We start from the raw sequence: 6000 nt of genomic DNA, 5'->3' as shown, positions 1-6000 counted from the left end.
CATCCTCCTCTCATGCTGGCACTGTCCCTGCATTCAAGGGGTTCGCGGGGGGAGGGGGAGATGTATTTGTTAAAAGGGAAATTCATATTCACAGATGATCTGGGGTAATTAATTGTCTCCACTTTTCTGAAGCACACCTGCAAAATGAGGAGTTATAAACTAGGAACTGAAGCATGCGCAAGAGGGGGACAGAGGCACCAAGCCGGCATTATCAAACCTGATTTGCATCTTACACTCCCCACCCCCAAGTCAGGCTGCTGGCTGCCTTTTGCCAGCAGGATGGTTAAGACAAGTCAGGAATCACAGGGCTCTGTCTCCCCACAGACTAATTGCAAGCCCAGGATATCAAAATGGACAGATTTCCCCAGGGATATGGACATGTTTTCATAATTCTGACAGTCTCCTTTCATCCTACATCTCTAACAGAGCTAGGACATTAATCAAGTCTTTTCCTAAGCAAACCCACACTCCTACCTTTGGTTTAGGGGCAAAGAGGATGGGGATGGGGAAAGAACAGAGTGTAGAGTCCTGAGAGGGCTGTCTCTAGGTGACATAATTGAGAATCTGTGAACAGGGATTCTGTATTCCCAGTTGATCTGGGCACCCAATCCTAACACTTGTGGAAAGCATAGACTGTCAGAGCTGAGGCGCTCTTACTCTCCAAGCCCTGCCTTCCAAGCTGTGCTCCTCCAAGTCCAACTTTGCAAGAAGGGACCATCAAGATCCCCAGGAGGGGCAAGCAACTCAGCCCAGTGTCCAGAGTATGGCCTTCCACAAAGGAGGCCACTTGAAAAGCATCTGCAGGAGTTCCCGTCATGGCGCAGTGGTTAATGAATCCGACTAGGAACCATGAGGTTGCGGGTTCGATCCCTGCCCTTGCTCAGTGGGTTAACAATCTGGCGTTGCCGTGAGCTGTGGTGTAGGTTGCAGACGCGGCTCGGATCCCGCGTTGCTGTGGCTCTGGTGTAGGCCGGTGGCTACAGCTCCAATTAGACCCCTAGCGTGGGAACCTCCATATGCCGCGGGAGCAGCCCAAGAAATAGCAAAAAAAAAAAAAAAAAAAGAAAGAAAAGAAAAGGCATCTGCAGCTGGAGGAGTCCTAGTTGCTCTGACCTGGCAGAGCTATTCCTGGTAGGCTGCAGAGCCAGTGGGACATGGAGAGTGGAGGGCAGGAGAGGGTCCAACAAGCTGGAACATAGCCTGGCCTGGACCAGAGCTCCCGGCTCCTGGTTTAACTTCCTCTCCTTTACCATCTTCCTTCTCCCCCAGTAAAATCGGAACTTCAGAGCACGATGCCTGAAAGGGAACCTAGAGGTGATGCAGTGCAAACCTTCTGCCATCACCTGCCTAGAGGATCTCATAGCAAAGGCCCATCCTACCTTACAATGGACCCACCCAGCCATGGTCAGCTCACAGCCTCTCCTCTCCCGGAAGTCCCTCCTGTCTTTGTACAGATCTGATACAAAAGTCTTCCTCCTATTGTTTCCCGAACTGCCTGCTGCTCAACGTTCTCATTCCACTTCTGGGGCCTCACAGAGCACAGCTATTCCCTTCCTCTGGAACAGAGCCCTTTAGATGGCAACAATAGTAATGACAACCATAAGAGTACCTTACTCCTTAGAAAAGATTTCTATCAGTCCTTCCTGGTCAATGGCTACCTTATGGACCCTTGATAGTAACAGCCCCAATTCTTCACTATCTTTTAGTATTTTTGCCTTCTTTATGCTTCTTGTTCCTCGTGAGAACACAGTCCAATATGCACAGTAAGGATCCTACCAGTCTATTTAACAGCAGCGGCCAACAGAAGGGCTGGGATTTGCTCAAGATCCCAGAGCACAGCTGGACCCCGAAGTTTTCCATTTTCCTTAGACGAACACTTGGGTGCTGGGTCTCTGTGGCTGTGGGGCCCTCGTTCTCTCATTTAGCAAGCATCCCTGGTGCTTCCCTCAGGGCCCATCCAACCTTACAGGCCTCCTAATTGGGGTGACATTGAAATGTGTGTCTGACTCCCGTGGCTGTGATATTTAAATCATCTGAGCCCCACATGGGAGGGTGGGGAGGTGGCTGCACAGTTTTGAGTACCCAGAATCCTGAGTCTGTGAGTATCCATTCCCCCCTCCTCAGTCAGGCTGCCTGCAGTCATGTGGGCCCCAGTGGTTAAATTCCACATACAGAGCTGGGGCTCTGATGTCTGACCTTCAAATATAGGGCAGCTGTGGCTGGCGGGAGGCAGCTGGGAGCCGCTTACTCATAATGCCAGCTGACTCATTTTTTCATCCTCTCGGCCAATTGGTGGGTGAATTAATTAAGTGATGCAGACAGAAGAAGCAGCTATAGGCTTCACTTTGCTGGCCTTAGAGTCCTCCTGCTTTGAATTCCTTTAGATGGATTATGGGTTGGAGGAGCACTGTGTGGAGACTTAGGTGAACTGGGTTTGACTCTTGGTTTAGCTACATATAGCAGCTTGATTGTACTGCTCTGGACAAGTCCCTTCCCTAACCCAGGCCTCAGTTTGCTGGTCTTCACAATGAAGAAATTGATACAGGGAGTGTAAGGGGGCACTTTTCAGGATGTCACTCTCCATAGCCTCATGCATGAATGAGCTGGGCAAATGGCAAGGACAGAGACAGAGATTACAAGCTGACGGCCTGAGAATTGCATCTGTCTCATGGATATGTTTTATTTAACAAGTATACTGCTGTATGGGGATATATTTTTGAGTATATTTCAATTGGAAATATGTTTTCGGTTTGGCCCAGCCCCCACCATTCCCTATTTTCCTACACCTGGTTCTTTGGGGGATCAGTCTGGCCTCTGAAGACATTTGAGTTTGCAACTCCTGTGCCAGTTGAATTATTTTCTATGAACGGGATAATAAGAGTGAAGACAGTAATAGCCATACTCATTTTATGCTTCCAGCTTAACCAAACCATTTTCCACCCATTGAAGTGTTTGGCTTGATGCTAGTGTCTCTGCAATTTCATGAAGTCTCAATTTCCTTATTTTTCCATCCACAGAGAATTGTGGTGAGGATCAGTTTGGCCATGTACGGTAGGGATTAAATTTATTATTCCAAAAGCTGCTTGCCAGAATCATTGCATTTCAGAGATGAAAGCTGAATTCACCTTAGTGGACAATTGCTTTGTTTGGGAAAACACACTATTGGACATTTGTTATCTAAAGACAAGGCCTAGGACTTGATTTTGAGAAGTGGGGGGGACCATGGTGAAGGTTATGATGGATGAATGGAAACAAAACTGCTCCATATAATACAGTAAAATTAGGTCATACTTGGGTAGAGAGTTTATGAAGTTAAATGATTCCAGATTTCTTGAGGTCTCAAAAGCAAGATTTGGGGGACCTGAAGACCTGAGAGAGAAGACACAAGAAAAGACTTTTGTCCCCAAGCAGGGTAAACTTGAGTGGCATGGACCAAAGGAGACATAATTAGTTAGTGACTCTCCAAAAAGCTACAGCTTCTTTGATGATGATACTAATTTTTAAAAATTAACCATGTGAAACTGACAAATGTTAACACGCTAGTCACCAAATTATAGCCTGTGGGTCAAATCCACCCCACTGCTTATTTCTGTAACTGCTTGCAAGCTAAATACGGTTTTTATATTTTTACATAGTTGGAAAAATCAAGAGTATTTTGTGACCTGTGAAAATGACACAAAATTTGAATTTCAGTGTCTGTAAATAAGGCTTGTTGACTTGTCCACTCTCTGTTTGTGTACTGCCCACAGCTGCTTGCGCACAGTGGCAGAGGTGAGTAGTTGTGATAGCTTGTGTGTGGCACCCGCCAGCTTACAATCACTTGAGGAAAGGGGCACAGAGCCCTTGAAAGAGGAATGGGGCAATCATCACCCTATAAACTCACTCTGGTGTTTGGGAATCCTTTCTCCTAAGCACTAGCCTCCCTGTCAGAAAGGAAACATAGGAAAAGAACAGGGAGTTATAATTCAATGATGTATTGAACAAAGTGATTTGTTGGATGAAATCAGATGCAACATGGTTGGTGGGGCAGGGTAGGGTGACGTTTACAGACTCAAATCAGATAAATAATGTAAGTAATGGGGTTGGTAACTTGCACCTAGAGGGCCTGGGTTATGAGTCTGACTCTATTTCAACAATACAGACTTGGAATCCCCTGATGTCACATGGAAAAGACCTGAGAGGTATCACGTAGGATGATTAGGGTTCTAAGTCTCCAGTGCCAGCCACGCCTCTGGACAACCAGCACTGGTTGCCCTCTGAGATGGTAACTAGAGCATGGCTATGAATGAGGGACCAGGAATCTCTGCTCACTTGAAATGAGGGTTGTATTCCGGGAGTGGTGACCTCAATTTTCTTGAGACGAGCTGTTCTCCTTAATGAAAAGGGGTCTTCTTCTTTTTATTTTTTTTTTTTAACCCCTGGAAGGTAAAAATTAAATACAAAAATATCAGTCAACAAACCCCATAATGTCAATATGTTTGTGTTAAGTTTAAGAATGGTCTGTACATACTTGGTATTTGCAGGGTTGCAATGTGTAAGAGAATTTGGCATATCTGAGGTTTCATTGTAAATGTGTAATTGAGCAATTGATTTTAGACTTGTGATTTTAAATTAAAGGTTGTAAGAGAATTTGATTAGTTTTATAAACAGTATTGGAATGTTTATGAGAACTTGAGAATCACCATATTTAGGATTTTGATTTATTAAATTTACAAGAGTAGTTTAAGTGCTTGGAAAGGTTTTGCTTGTTAGGTCAGGCACATGAAGTGCTCTGGATGAAAGCAGGATGCATCAAATTTATAAATGTACTTCAAAATGCTTAAAGGAATCTAACGAAATAAACTGTAAATGAGACCATTTAAGGGAATTTGGATTTACAATTAGGATAACAAAATTTGAATCTGAACTTAAAAGCTTAGGAAAAAATAGGTTTTTCAATCTGTTACTTTTTTCTGCATCAAAAAAATATCATCCTCAGTCATCAAGAACTCCCTTTCACACTCGCTATGTCTAAAAGGAGGTCATCGTTGTTATCCATTCCAAACAGTGGTTCCAGAAGCTAAACAGCTCTGCCACACATTCAGGTGTCCAGGTGAGTGTCCTGGAGGCAGGTTGCTCCCCACTTTCCACCTCTCTACATCGACAGAGCCCCTGTTACTTACCCTCCTTCACATATGGGACCTGCCCTCCTGGCTCCTCCTGCCCCTCAGGCTAGCCTCCCCCCTCACCCAGGTGATGCATCCATCTCATGCAGCTCTCCCTGTCTCTGGTTCTCTCTCTTCTTTTCTCCCTTCATGACAATCACAAAGATACCAAAGGAGAGGGGAGCCCCAGCCTGCCTGACTTTGGCTACCTATGTACATCTGCTGCCTCCCTAGCAGCCCCAAAAGTCTGTGGAGAGACATTTTCTGAGCACCTTGCCCCTGGGTAGCAGATGGTCCTTCCAGATCAGAGTTACAGCTTCCTGCCTAAATCAGCATTGTCATCTCCACGAGCCCAGTTACTGGAGACTCACTGTTGGTGGCCACTGGCCACAGTGTGTATGTTGGGAAAGGTGCAGCCTCCTCTCTCTGCCCATCTTCTTTTCCTGCTGCACCTCTGATTTGGTGTAGAGGCCCTGATGAGGTTGAAGGTGACAGCAGCTGCCTTCTCCTGGCTTTCCCCCTGCTGATTCCTCCTCCAAAGACCTTGTTACCCCATTCTTCTGAACTCTTAGAAGGCAGAGCCCTATCTTGTCATTTCTGTCTTGTCATCTCTGCCTCCCTTAAGGAAGAAATGGGCATTAACTGGAAGCCAAGAAAGCAGGGAAAGGACTTTACCTATTGCAGCAAAAGCATGGGAGCAAGAGCCCTGGCCAGCTCCACCATGGGCTTCCTGTGTGAGCCTGAGCAAACCATCACCCTCTCTGGGCCTGGTTTCCCCTTGCCCCTTATAAAGTGTTGGAGATCCTTTCATCTAGCAAAGCTACTTCTGGGTGTTTGTCTGAGGAAGATACTCTTA

The sequence above is a fragment of the Sus scrofa genome, chromosome 1 (genome assembly GCF_000003025.6).
Source record: "Sus scrofa isolate TJ Tabasco breed Duroc chromosome 1, Sscrofa11.1, whole genome shotgun sequence".
NCBI classification, from domain to species: Eukaryota; Metazoa; Chordata; class Mammalia; order Artiodactyla; family Suidae; genus Sus; species Sus scrofa.
This window is presented reverse-complemented; position numbering follows the sequence as displayed.